General features: G+C 50.2%; 1 protein-coding gene across 1 annotated transcript in view; it reads left to right on the top strand.

The window, feature by feature from the left end:
• MCFD2 (multiple coagulation factor deficiency 2, ER cargo receptor complex subunit) overlaps positions 1-14952 on the top strand; it is an 84881-nt gene that overhangs the window by 55959 nt on the left and 13970 nt on the right. The window contains exons 6-7 of the transcript XR_006200660.1: positions 8469-8592; positions 9205-9277. The gene's annotated coding sequence lies outside the window, so the exon portion shown is untranslated. The remainder of the gene's footprint in view (positions 1-8468; positions 8593-9204; positions 9278-14952) is intronic.

The following is a 14952-nucleotide window of genomic DNA, read 5'->3' as shown; positions in this document are numbered from 1 at the left end:
TATGAACATCTTTGTGATTCTTGATTCACCTTGGTATTACTGGCCTCCAAAGGAAGCAGACATATTTACTCATTATCCACCAGATGTATGCATTCATTGCTGTGTTTAGCCACCCAGCCAACCATCCATCCATCCATCCATCCATCCATCCAGTATATAATGCATTTACTCTATAAACCTTAAATATATTGCAAGAGTTCCAGAAGGACTGTTCTAGTTTACATGTGTGGATGTGGGTAGAGTGGGGGAAGTCCCTGTTTCTACCCTTTTCTTAGACCAGGCCCATGCAGCTTTCCTGGCTCCCCCTGAGCAACATGTTCCCAGGCCCTGTCCCTCACTTGCTGCCCTCAGCTGACTCCCTCGTTGATGCTGGCAGTCTTGGCTCCCTCAGCTTCCCTTTGCTTATTTTGGAAGGCCTGGCCATTTAGCTGCAGCCGCTGGAGTCATTTGGGTCCAGCTGTTTCCCCAGGGCCTGGCTGGTTGAGGGTCTGTGCCAGAGACAGCTGGCCTGAGTCGGGGGAGGTCAGGTCTCTAGAGGAGAGAGAGGCCAGCGGTAGCTCTGGGATGTCCTCAAAGGCCATTGTCCTGTTGTGGGAGACTTGACTGTGGGTGGGCATGACCCCCAGCCTCACCTTGGAAAGTCACAGGATGCTTCTGAGATGCTCTACTCCCTCCCACCAACAGCCTGTAGCCCACTAACCCCAAGTTGTCACAGCATGTGAGCATGTGTGCATGTGTATGCATGCACACGTGTGTGTTTGGGGACATTGGAGGGGACTCTTTTCTTAAAGAGAGAATCTTGACAATGAGTTTTTTTTTTTAGTTAAAAAACTTTGTTTCTTTGTTAAATGAGTAAAATATTGCTGTGGTAGAAAGTATAGTTAAGCAATAAAAAAATCGTCCCTGATTCCACCATCTTGCTGTGCCCATGCTAACAGAGGGTATGCACCCTTTGGAGGGGACTAGTGTGGCCAAAGCAGGGGGACTTGACCAGGGCAAGGAGAGGATGAGGTTGGAAAGTATGCGTTAGGGCCACGTTGTATGTCTCCAGGAGCCATGAGGATGGAGGTCATGGACCCTGTCCTCAGACCTGGGGTCAGAGCCTGACTCTGGCCACATCCTGGCTATGTGATTTCAGGCAAGTCTCTCAACTTCTCTGAACCCTCACTTGCTCATTTGTCAAACGGGAACAATAGTATCTACTTTGTGGGATTGAATGAGAGTGAACGTGTCTCATGCCTGGTACATGGTAGAGGCTGTTCAGTGGGTGTCACGCCCTCTCTTGTGACTTTGGATTTTCTCCTGTGAAGCTATACTTTAAGCAGGGAAGGGAAGAGTTTATTTCTTGTGACTGATTGCTGTGAAGCATATTTTAAGCAGAGAAGGGAAAAATTGATTTCTTATGGCTGATTGACGCTTTGAAAACCATTTGCAGAAACGTGGGAGTGGTAAGGTGTGAGGGAATATTGCTCTTAAAGACTGCTGGAAAGGGAAATTTTCACTGGTACAATCTTCTCTTGGACAGCAGTTGGTTGTTATGCAACAAAAAACTGAAAAAAAAAAAAACCCTAATGCCTACCCTTTAGTGCATCAATGCTATTGTGAGTAACTGATCTGATGGAGATTATCAGTCAAGATGCGTGTACAATGGTATTCATTCATCGTGTTGTTTTCAATGTAAAAATGACTGATAAGCTAAATGTCCAACAGCAGCACGTATACATCTAACCCTGACGTGTCCTTACGATGGAAACACTACCAACAACAAATGAAGTTTTAGATCCAGGTTTATTAGCATGACAAAAATGTTTGCAATATATTTATTGCTGAGTGAAAATAACAGGTTACAAAAGAGTGGATGTACAGTTTGATTTCATATTTGTAAAAATGTGTAGCTACCTACATTTGTGTAGAAAATGTTGGAAGAGATTTCTAAGGCCCTTATCCTCGGTTTAAGACACCCTTGATTCCTTAAACGGAGTTCCCTGAAGCCAGCTCCGAGGGGCACTAGCTGTTGGTAGCCAACCTTGTCACAACCAATTCAGAGACAAGCCCATCTGCTTGCAGCATTCCTGTTCTTCAGAATGCTCCCTGGAGCAGACAACAGATGCCTTCCTGCCTCGGTTTCCCCAGGGTAGGGTGGGGGGAGGCAACTGAAGGAGACTGGCTTCTCTCAACCCTGTAAGCCAAGAAGAACTCAGGCTTCCTAGAGGCAGAAGACACCAAGGTTAAACCTGCTCTTGTCACTTATTTGTGGGATCCAAGAGAGTCAAGGTCAACACTGGCCTTGGGACATCGATATCAGAGTATTTATGGAGCACCTATTATGTTCAACGCACTGAGCTAGGTGTACAAAGATAAAGGAGCCACAGTTCTTGCCCTTAAGGAGCATAGTTGGGGTGGGGGTGGTGTCAAAATGACTAGCAGGAAGAAAAGGGGTGCCCCAGAGCAAGAAGGGGGTGCCCTGCTTGGGGGGCTTGGGAAAGGCCTCACTGAGGAGGTGACCCCTGAGCTGGTCTTGTAGGGTGAGGGCACCATGTGGGTGGGGGCCGGGCCTTGGACCAGGGGAACAGCATGTGTGGGGCAGAGGCACCGAAGGGCTGTGTGTTTTAGAAGACCTCTCCCTTCTCGGCTCCTCTGGGCATCTGCTTCCTACTCTCCAGCAGCCACTTTCTCTGCTTTCCAGCCCACAGTGTGGGGAAAACAGCCACCCACCACCCCAACTAGGCTTCTGGTAAGGGGGACAGTTGGACCGAAGTTGCATTCTTCGTTCCAATTCCCATTTCCCGAGTCCTGCATCCACTCCTGGCCTTGTGAATTGCGTCAGGGGGCAGGGGCAGGGGGCACGCTTTACGGACAAGTTTGACATGTGGTGGGCAGAGGGCAGTTCCAGGTGGGTGCAGTGCTGAGGGAACAGGGCCCACATGCCCCCTGTGCCATGGAGGGACAGTCCCAGAGGCTGATGCCTATAGAGTCGATAGCCCTGTTAGCTTTAGCTTTAAGACACCAGCTTGTGATTGAAGGACATTCTTATCCGAAATGTGTTGGGAAATCGTAATTTTCCAGGTACGTGCCCGTCCCACGTGCACTCAGGGGGGTCCAAGCAAACACGTACACACAGGCACGCACACACGTAACCTCACATCCCAGAGCAAGAGGAGAAAAGTCAACTTCTGCAGTGTGACTGCTTCCTCCCTAGATCATCAGCACAAACAATGCGCGGTGACTCATCACCAGTGACTCACAGCGCTGCGGGGCCTGAGGTCCTGCCGGCAAAGGGCAAACGGCTCATTATTTGTCCTTTCTGTTCTATGAGATAGAGGATCCCCCCAGCCTGGCCTCCACCTCCATCCCAGGTGAGGCTGGTGGGGAATAGCTCATTAATTTAGGAGGTAGAGGAGGAGCACCCTAGGGGAGCTCACCTGATCTGTGCTGTGGGAGTGGCGGTGGGGGTGTCACTTTATGAAAGGATTTACAGAAGACGTATTTCAACACATCATTCCCCACTGGGCATTCAGAGCAGGGTATGATTTCCCAAAACCCAATTTCCTGGCATCTTTTCAGGAATCTGCTGGTTGTGCAAAGTGAGGTTGGAGTGTTGGGAGGGTGAGGAGGAATATCCCGGTGGTGGCGGTGGGGAGATGGGCTGGGGGCAGACATTTCCAGTTGAAAGGAAAGGCCACAGAGAGTCCTGGACTGTTGGGGCCATGTCCTACCACTATCTTGGGCACAGTGGCATCGCTGGCCCTGGCCCAGCCCCCTTTGCCCCTCTGCCTCACCCTCACCTGGTGCCGGCTCCTGTCTGGAGACTGCGGGAGAGGATGTTCTGGTCCTTGATGGTGGCCTGAGTCCCTTCAGCTGTGCCTGAGAGCATGGCTCCGGGGGCTCAGTTTCCTTCCCCACCACCAGTGTCTATCCCACATTCACTGTGGGCCCTGTGATGTTCAAGGGTGATGGGGACGTGCCACAGGCTGGCTGCGCAGCCAGGAGCCAAGAGTCACATGTGGAGTGCCGTGGGGAGGGGGGCTTTAAATTCTTACCCTGGGGTGGAGGTGCAGGGGAAGACTGCCAATTTGGGGGACAAGTTTCCGTTTAGAAACGACATTGCTGCATCCGAGAGCAGGCTTGCGCAGTTCTGGGCAGCCGGATGCCCACATGTAAGGTCAGTAGCCACCCACCATTCTGGGAGAGGGTGTGCCTGAGTATTTTGATCCATCTGGGCCCGAGTGGAGCCCTGTGGGCACATGGAGCTGTGTCACCTTCTCCCACGGTCATAGAGATAAGGGGCTTGGCAGCTGCTTGATGAAGTGGTGGTGGCTGTGGCGGCAGGGCGGCAGTGGCTAAATTTGCACACTAAGCCTGTGGGCCTTTCAGGAGAGTGAAGATCTGCTCTTGAACCCTTTTCTCTGAGGGTTTAAGTTACTGAAACAGATCAGGGTGTGTACCAGATAGTCCTGGGACCCAGACCCAGTAGCACATAAGGACCAAGGTATCTCTGGGATAGAAGTCATTGTACAGACAGGGGACCAAAGTAGTGGGCTTGCCCACTGGACCAAGAGGGATGAGCGTGCCCTCAACTGATGTCCGTGTGGCGAAAGGATTTCAGAACCAGGTGTTCACGTCCAGCCTGGCATGAAGCCCATGGCCTACAGTGACTTTGGAGAGCGTCCCCTATGTACCTTGGAGGACCCACTGACCAGCCAGTGGCTTCGGTGAGCACAGCCACCAGTAGATTTAAGGATCAAAAGTTTTTATAATTTGAATGAAAATTATAAGGAACCATGAACCTATTCTGTATCTCAGAATGGTCACGTGGGACATCTTGGCCGTTCACACAGTATACCGGTTAAGATGGGCTAGGTTATGCTCCAGTAACAAATAGCTCTAAAAATCTCAGTGGCTTAAAACAACAAAGGTTTATTTTTTGCCCGCAATTACACGTCATCACAGGTCTGTAGGGGCTCAGTCTTTTGTCAGACAGGGACTCAGGCAGCCATTATTGGGAACTTTGACAATTGTCATGGAAAAGCACATACTGAGTTTAAAACTACCTTGCTGGAAGTGACACCTGTCATTTCCACTCACATAGCAAGTCACATGACCCCACCTGGATTCAGGTGGGTGGAGATGTACACCCTTCCCAAGTGTCCAGAAGGAGAGAGAGCCAGAGCTGTCCCTGAGGACAGTCCCAGTGACTTCTACCCACAATCAGAGGACATGGCTTACAACAGATTTCCGGTACAGATTCTATTTGCCCCAGGAATTCTGAGAAGGGTGGCAACACCATGGCAGGAATCAGGGAAGTCTTCCTAGAGGGGGCGAGATCCGAGGTTAGCCTTGAAGGACAATCTATCTTCAGACCTACTGATCTAGACAAAAGGAGGATGAGATCAGAGGGAGCAGCCTGAGACAGCAGATTTGGAAGGAGACCCAGCCTTATCTAACTGCCAGGTAGTCTCAAGTAAGAAGTGAGCCCTTTGATGAGAAAGTGCTAAATAACAAAAAACAACATTAATTATAGATAATTCAAAAACCAGGGCCTATGTACAGGCACCTTGGTTTGATGTCAAGACCCCAGGAGTGGTCTAAAGACTGGACCTCTCCCTCCCTTAAACATGGTCACCCAGGGCCAATACTCTGGGAACACATAGTCTCCTTCAGGGCCAGCATCTGGGGAGAAAACAGGAGCCACAGCGCGAGTGAGGAATAAAGGAAAGGTGGCAGACCCCTGTGGTGAAGGAGGGTGGGCAGAATAGGGACGGATAGGAGCCCAGAGAATTGGCAAAGAGAAATAGGGCACAGCACCTCCTGGGGCAAAGTTTGATGGAAGCGGCTCAGTATTGTGTCCAGGGGTGGGAAGGGACGGAACAAAGTTAGGATACTGGGGATAGAAATCCTATATATCGACCGATGAACCCCATGGTGGGAGACTGAACTTGTAGTGAACAGGGAGCGCAGAAGGGAAGACAATGGAGAACATGGCGGCCTGGCCCGGGGCAGAAGGCCAGCCTCCTCAGCCTCAGCCCAGGGGTGTCCCTGCCCCTCTACCCAGAAGTAGGCTTACAAACCTCTGAGGGGCTGCTGATGTGGCTGGCAATGGAGAAGGTAGGGCTGGGGCGGGGAGAGGGGTTAGCCTGGGGAACAGACACCAGGTTCCAGGGACAGGGCAGTGGACCAGACACAAGGGCCAGGCTTGGGCACCCCACCCCCATCCCTAGAACTGTATGTTTATAGCAAAGAGCTATTTGACTCTTCCTCAGAGTGGTGCCTGTGCCCCCAAAACCGTCCCCTACCTTATCTCATCCAGTCAGCATGGGACGTGCCCTGGGGGGGGGGGGGGTGAGTAGGGAAGGCTGGCTTTGCATCTGCTGGGAAGGGGGATGGTCTTCACCCCTGCACAGACCCCCTGGTGGGCCCCAAGGGCAGGACTGCATGCCCAGGCATCATAAGGAAGCACTAATGCGTCCAATGATAATAATAGCCACCCACTGTTACCCAGCCCTCAGCTCTGCTCTCCGTACCTTGCAGCTGGAAGTCCTCATTACAGCGCTGCCATTATACAGATGGGAAGACAGGCACAGAGAGGGGGCAGGACTTGCCGGAAGTCACAGGGCAGGAGGGGGCAGTTGGATTCTGAGCCTGACAGTTCGACTCTCTCAGGCCTGTTCCAGCCCCAACATGAACTGATCTCCTGGAGCATTTCCCCTGGAGCAGCAAGTCTTTAGCTCATGGCAGATGCTGCCACACTCAGGCTGGGTGCTGTGGGGGCTCCTGGCACAGGAGGCCAGCCGGACACATGGGTTGTGGGAGTCTGAGGGTTGGGCAGGGCATGGGCCCAAGGGCAGCGGTGAGAGTGGGGTTGTGGGAGAGGAAGGGAGGGGCTGGGAGTGGGGGACAGGGTTAAACTGACAGCAAATGCAGGCCCCATTTCATATACAAGCAAATAAAAGTGAGCCCCAGTCAGTGGGCAGAAGCCATGTCCTGGAGACAGACCTGCTTTTGATTTATGTGCTTTGGTTTGCCTGTTGGAACTCCTATCCATCCTTCAAAACCCAGTTTAGGAACTGTCTCCTCCGTGAAACTTTCCCTGACCTCCCTGACCCAGGAAATTGTTTTCCTCCCTGACTTACTCTCTGATCCTTATCTCAGTGAGGTTTTTTTTTTTGTCCGTCTCCCCTACTAGACTAAGAATTCCTGGAGGGAAGTTCCTTGAGGTCAGTAATGCCCAGCACAAAGCTAGGCACATGGCATGGCTCAGGAAATGTTTACTGAGTTGAATTTAATTCAGAGGCAGAAGGAGAGTCAGCCCCCATTAGGAAAGCACAGGCCTTTCTCCAGGAAGATCTGACTTGCCAAGGGAGAAAAGCTGCCCTTTCTTACCATGGGAGTTTATAGGACACCCAAATGTAAACCAATGTAGGAATATGCAACAAGTATTAATGTAGCACCAACTGGTTCCAAAGTGAAATTCTGGAACCTTGAAGTTGAAAGGGGTCCTGGGATCCAACATTCTTGTTTACATGCAAGGAAACTGAGGTCCCAAGAAATACAGACCCTTCTCTAGCACATCCAGGTAGTGAGTGACTCAGGTGGGATAAGAAGACAGGTCCCTGTGATCCCAGTCTGGGGAACTGTGCCACTTGAAAAGCAAGCCAGCCCCTCTGAGGAGTAGCCCGGGGCTTGGGCTCTGTCCCTCCCCTCCCATGAATCTGCGCAAAGGAAACATAGTGTCTGCCCCCCAGGGAGTCAGGGTGGGCATCCTGCAGCCCAGTGCCAACAGGTCTTCACAGAGGCGAGTCCCCCTCATGGTCTGCACAGGGAAGGGGCCAGCACTGAGGTCATGCGGTTCAGAATCAGGAAGTTTGTTGGAGGCGAGGAGCCAGGGTTTAACAACAGGAACTGCTGTTTCCTGAGAACACTGTGTTCCCCGAGGCCTCCCCTCCTCTCTCCAGAGCCCTGTCCACCCCATCTTCATGTAGGCACCCATCACTGCAGGTCTAGCCTCTCCTTCCAAATCTGCATCCCCATTCCCACAGGCCAGCTGGACATTGGCCTTGGCAATCACATCCTTACCATAAAGACCGAAGGTCTAAAGTCATGCTCTGGTCTTCAGTGTGACACCCCAGGTGCTTTGTCAGAGTCACCCTGTTGTCGCGAGAGCTGGTGTTCTAGGACAGGAAAGGGTCTGATCTAAGTCCAGGTGCTTTTTAGCTCCACAGGGCATAAGACACACTCTCTCTCTCCACCTCTCCATTGCTCAGCTCCCCGATCCTGGTCATCTGTCTCCAGCCTCCTTGGCCTTGTCTCCCTACTGCTAAGTTAAATGCTGTTGGGGATGGGGACCACATGTCAAGAAGTGCATGGGCTTTTCAGCTGCAAACTCCCAAGGGCCAAAGACAGAGGCTTTTTATCTCCAGAGGCTCAAGGACACAGCCGACCTCCCTTTTCTCTTTTTTTTCTTTTTGCAGTATAGCTACCACTACCCACTCTAGATGTCATGGAGAGGCTGAGATGGCCATGAGATGGATATTAGATCAGAGGACTCAGAAGTACTCAAATCTTTCCCAGCCTCCCAGCCCCTCGGAGAAAAAGGTAAAGCAAAGTAATAGGATGCCTTGTTGCTGGCTGGAGCTTTGACCCCAAACCTGGGCAGCCACACCAAATGACCTTCTTCCCAGACCTCAGAGCCCTGGACCCAAGGCCCTTTACCCCCTAATGCCACCCCCAAGTCTCAGGTGAACAGAGGCCAGCACAGAAGCAGTGGGGGCCCTGGCGTGTGGGCCTGTGTGGCCCGTGTGGCCCGTGTGGCCCAGGTGGCCTTCCTAGAACAGATTCACTCTCACCTTGTCTGAATGGAGCAGGTGGGGCCGAGGGAAGAAGAGGATGAAGGAAAAGAGCTGTCTAGGGCTACTTGCCACAAGTGAGGAGTGAGGGCACATCTGTTTTAAGGGAGAGCCATCCATGGGCCTTTCCTCTCCGGACTGAGCCCCCAGCTCAGCACTGTTCTGGCTTGGCCTGAAAGTGTACCAAGTTTTTTAAACAAGCACAGGGACCCCACCCACTAGCACATTTGCCCAAACGACATCCTTGATTTAGCTTAGGAGGGCAATGGGAAGGGAGAAGGAGAACTTTTTCCTCTTTGGGCCAAGGGCCACACCTGTACCTCCCTGCCCTAACATGCCTGGCTTTTTTTTTTTCCTTCAGACTGCTTCCATGTGGTGATCCTGGAGGCCATTCTCTTTTTGCCAACTTTTCTGGGCTCACTATGGAGAATCAGGTAGGCACAGACACAAGGAGGGCACAAGGTTCTGCAGTGCCTGCCTTCTTTTCTTAGAGGCGGTCCAGGATGCCTGGTGACCTCTGAAACTGTGGTTTTGTGTCCTAATTCAGTGATGTTCTTTTCCCACATCTCAGATTTCTCCAATTTCTCCAAACTACCCTTCCCCCAAATATAGATGTATATTACTCAGATAAAATGTAATTGCAAGGCAGTTGGCATAGTAGAAAAGTGGCAACTCTGGGCTCTGCCGGATCTGGGCTGCAGCCTCTGTTCTCTCACTTCCTGGCTGTGAGAGCTGGTCCTAGCTCCTTGGGCCTGGGTTGTTCTCATTTGCAAGACAGGAGCATTGTCTTCCCCGGGTGGTTGTGAGAATCACTGATGCCATGTGGGGACAACCTGGATTGTGCCCGGTGGTGTTAGATGCTCAGAGGTAATAAACAATTACTCTAGGTTAGAAAATAAGCATAAATAGTGGCATAATGAGAAATGACATTTAGAGAACACTTATATGTCATACATGAAGCTAAGGATTTAAAACTGATCCTATTTAATCCAAGTATAGCTCTATGAGGTAAGTCCTATCATTATCCCCATTTTACAGAAGGAACCTGGGACACAGGCAGGTAACTTGTTCAAGAAATAGAGTCAGGATTCAAATCTAGTGACCCTGACTTCAGAGTGGTTATTTTAGGAAGGGACAGCAAAAGAGGGCAGGAGTGAGGCTGGCCCAGAGGTTTGTCTGTTCTTAGGGATGAGAACCCTCTGAAGCATATGGTAAAGATCTTATTGGGGAGGTAGGCACCCATCCCCCCCGCCTTGGCTGCAGACAGGGCCTCCTGAGACATCCCAGGTAGATGTTGGGTGGAGAGAGTAGCCTCTCCTATCTTTCAGAGTCTCTGTTGAAAGAGATCATTCGGCTTCTCACCTGACTCTGATACACTCCAGGCAGCTGGCACCCAGACAATTATGGGCAGGGGTGGCAAGAGGGGGTGTGTTGGAAGGGCCTGGTATCTCAGAATGCGGAGGGAAGGGTCCCCTGCAGTACTCATGCTGGGGACTCCAGAGGGGAGCTGGGATGGCAGCACTGCTGACTTGCAAAAGATATCTGTTGGCATGCAGACAGAGTGAAGGAAAGCTTGTAATTGTAGCCATAAATCAAATGTGGACGGAGGAAAAACCGTCAGACTTTTTGCAGTTATTTTGTGCAGGAGAGGTGGAAAAACACAGCTGTGGTGTGATAGCTGGGCCGGCTGGATGTTGGCAGAGGTGGGACTTGTGGTTTCATATCGCGGAGGGGAGGGTCCCCTGCCCCAGAAAGCTATTGCAGTGGCCCTCACCTTCGGGATGACAAAATAGCCAGTTCCCCAGAGAAGGAGGGCCCTTCTTTATGGGGGCTGGCCTGGCAGACACCTGAACAAGCCCAGCGTATCTTCTGCATGCACTCTTGCCTCTTTGTGAGTTTGAGTTCCAGCTCTTCCACTTAGAGCCCTGAGCCCTCTGGCAAGCCACTTAAACAGAAATGGATGTATGCATTTGGTCCCTGCCATCTGCCAGCTCTTGGGGTTGGCCATCTCAGCTGGAGTGTAGCTTCTCCCTCACTAACAAACCTGATTTAATTCAAACATCCTCCCCTCCGGGGCTCTTGGGTAGCTTAGTCCCTTAAGCGTCCCACTTTGGCTCAGGTGTTTGAGCCTCGCTTCCATCTCTGTGCTGACAGCTCAGAGCCTGGACCTGCTTTGGATTCTGTGTCTCCCTCTCTCTCTGCCCCTCCCCCTCTCATGCTCTTTCTCTGTCTCTGTCTCTCTCTGTCTCTCTCTCTCAAGAATAAAAAAAATTAAAAGACTACAAAACAAAACAAAAAAACTGCCCCCCTCCCCAGCTCCCTGCTTCAGATGGGAACCATGCTTAGCTTCAGAAGGTGGTTCCTGATTGGCTCAAGCCAATCATGGTCTCATTCCTTTTGCTGGTGACTGGCTTAGGCATGGACATGTGACCTGATCCTGGCCAATGAGATATAAGTCTGTTGGGGGTGCTTCAGGGGAAGGTTTCTCATCTCCTACTCCAGGGAGGAGATGGTCATTAACACTCCTGGATGTTGTGCCTGCAACTGCTCCCAGCCATTTTGGGATGGCAAGCATCTAGCTCCCAGCCATTTTGAGTTGGGTTTTCTATTAATGGCAATTAAGTGTCCCTACACTTTGTGCTTCACTGAAAAATGGGTAGGAGAAGTATGTTCTCTTCCCCAAGTTATAGGGTCCAGAGCTGGGCTGCTTGGTCCCAGTGGTGTAATTCTGTCTTAATTTTTTAGAAAACAAGTTACCCCCTCAGATGCAAACACATCCCTAAAGTGGGTTCAAATAACAACCACTTTGACCCAACAACGTTCAGGCCATTTTGCTGGATAGAGCTCATTAGGGCAGGTGTGTTTTCTCAGGCAGGCATAAAATGATCTTAGAAAGTGCCTGTGCAATAAATGTGTTATGGGTGCCTTGCTATTAATTGGAATAATGAGATATTTTATGTGCAACGCTAGTGAATTATTAAGCACCCATTGTCTAGTTTTGCTTCAGAAGGTCTTGTGCTCCCTGAATGAAAGCAAGTTGAGGACTGAAAATGTCATAATGCCTGCTGGGGAACTCTGGCTTTCTAATAAAGGATCCTGGAAGAGCTATCCCATCTGGGAGTCTCTCACCTCAGCCCTTTGTCTGGGGGAGGAGCTGACTAATGTAGGATGGTCAGTTGTCTCATCAGGGGAGGAAGATTAAAAACTACATCCACCCCCTACCGCTACCACACACACCTCCAAGCCAGACAGCTAGGGCCATTGAGATGCTTGTCCCTTTCAGAGATGCTGGAGGGCCAGGCAGTGGTCAAGGAGGAGTCCATTTCTGCTGGAGAAGACTCCCAGTCTGTGTCCCATATTTGACTAATGCACCCTAACCAAGTAGGCCTCTGCTTAATATACTAGAGGTCAAGTGATCAAGTCAAACAACCCCATGGAGGACTAGGGAGATTCTACATGGACTGTCCCTGCTCTTACCCACAGTTAATCCCTCCTATGGGGCTCTGTAAGGCCCAGGTTGAACTTGTGAGTAGATACTCCATACTGGTTCATCTCTCCTGTTTACCATCTTTCTTTGACGTTGTCTGGCCTGTCTCACCCAGTCAGGAGTGTTGCTCGGGGACCTCAAATGAGAACACTTAGTAAAGAATAAATGGCAGCTCCCCAGGACTCTGGGGCAGAAAGCAAGGGGTTAGGGGCATTCAGGGCAGCTCCCCTAAATGCTTTTGCCCCCTCTGAGCTGTGCTCTGAGTGTGACCCATGTTGAGTTGGAGTCCATCTCAGGGGCTGGGGGAATGATCTGTCATAAGAAAGCAAGGGGCTGACGCACACAAGAGACCTGGACACCTTTCTTCTGGTGGCTTTTAAAATATTTCAAGGGGGCTGCCTGCCTTCATCCACCACATTTCTGCCCCTCCACCCTTCCTCCCGCTCCCCCTACAGCTATTCCCCAAGCTAGATGAAGCCATTTCTTCTGAAAAGTCTGCCTCTGGATTATCTCTTGTCAGTCTAAAAACAACCTGACCCTATCAAGAAAGAAAACTTGAAAGGAAAAAGTCAGGTACATAAATGCCAAACATTGTTATTTTTCCTTCTTTTTCCAATCTTCGTCCAAGTGCTAGCCTGTTTTCACCCCACCATCCTGTGTCCTACTTGTAAACCTGGCATCAGAAGCCTCAGTTGCACATTCTTATGATACATTAAATTGGCTTAACCCCCCTCCCAAATATGTGGGTTCCCGCTGTCTGTCTGCCGTCCACCTTCCCCAGCCTGCTCTGCCCTATACAGTGCACACCCCTGGTATCTCTTTGTGTATTTAAATTTCAGTTCTCTCTGAACTTAATCACCTCTGTAAAGGCCCTATCCCCAAATACAGTCACATTGTGAGATACTGTGGGTTAGGGCTTCAACGTGGTTTGGAGAAGCCACAGTTCAGCCCATAATTTCATTCCCCCTGCTCCTCCCCTGTGGGGTCACTGAGGCCTGGCTGTGCCCTCAACAGAAGGTCACAGCTCTTAGCAGGCAGCCCACGGCCGGTTCTCTCTGGTTCCCCTCCGTCCTAGTGGAGATAATAGCACTGGGCTGTTACCAGCCCTTGGGGTGTCCACACATCCACACCCTGCCCACACCTTTGTAAATAATCCTTTTCTTCCACTGTCTCCCGTTATCCACATTGAGCATGCCATCTGTCTCCTGCTGCACCCCTGCTGGTTATACCAGGCATGGTGGCTGCTCCCGGCAGCTCTGAGGATTTCTGGGGGTGTTGTGGGAGCCACACTGGTTCAGCTCTCCTGTTTACCATCTTTCTTTGACGTTGGAATATGCTGCTTTGGTCACCTAGTAGAGGGTAGAGAGGGAGATGACCTCATGTGACAATATAGCAAATGCCTCAAACAGAATGTTACACCCTCTAAGACTTCCCTGCCCTGAGGAATCCTCCTCCCAGCCCTTCCTTCACACGGATATGCATTCAATGTTCTACTTGGTAGTTCCTCTCTTTCCTCCAGCTGCCAGCCCCAACTCTCAAATTACTGTTATTTCTTTTGTATTGTCCAATTCAGTGGGCCCCCCTCCACACTTTCAGCCCATCCAGCCTGATCCCTGGGGGGGGTTCACATTTCCCACCCAAAAAGGCTTCCTGGTACTGGGCCAACTCTAGGTGCTTCCGGAAGATACTGCTGCCATTTGGAAACTCACAGTTTCCCCTCCTGTGTTATCTCCTCTTTCTACCTGATATCAAAGCACACTTATGCAATTCTGAAGAGGCAGCAGGCCTCCATTTACCTGATCATTCCCCTATTGTTGTACATTTATGGCATTTATACTTCATTAAACAAATCTGCAGATCCAATTCCTTCCTTCTTCATGTCCCTGATCTCAGGGATGTGCAAGTTGTCTGTGGACCGTGTTTTCCTCACCTTGCCACACAGAAAGCTTTGACTTGCCCTGAGTTATCTTGAGCTGGTGGTTGTTGGTGGTGCTTATCCTGGGCTTAGGGCTCTCAGGACTACCATTGAGAGGGACTCACCCCCCAGACCCAGAAAAGCTCTCTATAGATCTTGGAGCTCATCTGAAAGGGAACAGTTGGCCAGCCTGTTGAATGTAGAGCCTATGTTGAAGGAATTATGACAAGAAAAGCTTTGTCACCAAATATTTTAATAGCTGCTACTTGCTCTACAGACCTTTCTATTTACAATCCTACCGCCTGTGTAACAAGCCAATGAGAACACTTGCTTTTTATGTTGAGCCTAACAAATGCAGCATTTCCCAAAGTCTGGGCCATGGAACACCAGTCACGTGGCCTCCTCCAAGAAAAGAAGAATGTGGAGTGGTTAAGAAAGTTTGGAAAACGCTCTTTCCACCTCTAATGCATTTTAGTAAAGTCGCAGAATCAGGCAATAAAAAACACATTCATTTTTAAAAGCCAATGTTTCCCAAAGTTGTTAGACTTTTTTTTTTTTTTTTTTTTTTTTTTTTTTACATAACACCATTTAACATCTCACAAAACTTGAGGTTTATGGAACAGACTTTAGGAAACATTGCCCAAAGAAACATTGCCTGCAAGGCTCTTCTGAATAAAAAGAAAAGGGAGAATTATCAAAGACAGTCA

Source organism: Panthera leo, chromosome A3 (genome assembly GCF_018350215.1).
Source record: "Panthera leo isolate Ple1 chromosome A3, P.leo_Ple1_pat1.1, whole genome shotgun sequence".
NCBI lineage: Eukaryota > Metazoa > Chordata > Mammalia > Carnivora > Felidae > Panthera > Panthera leo.
The sequence above is the reverse complement of the archived record's forward strand: the minus strand, read 5'-3'. Positions and strand labels throughout refer to the sequence as shown.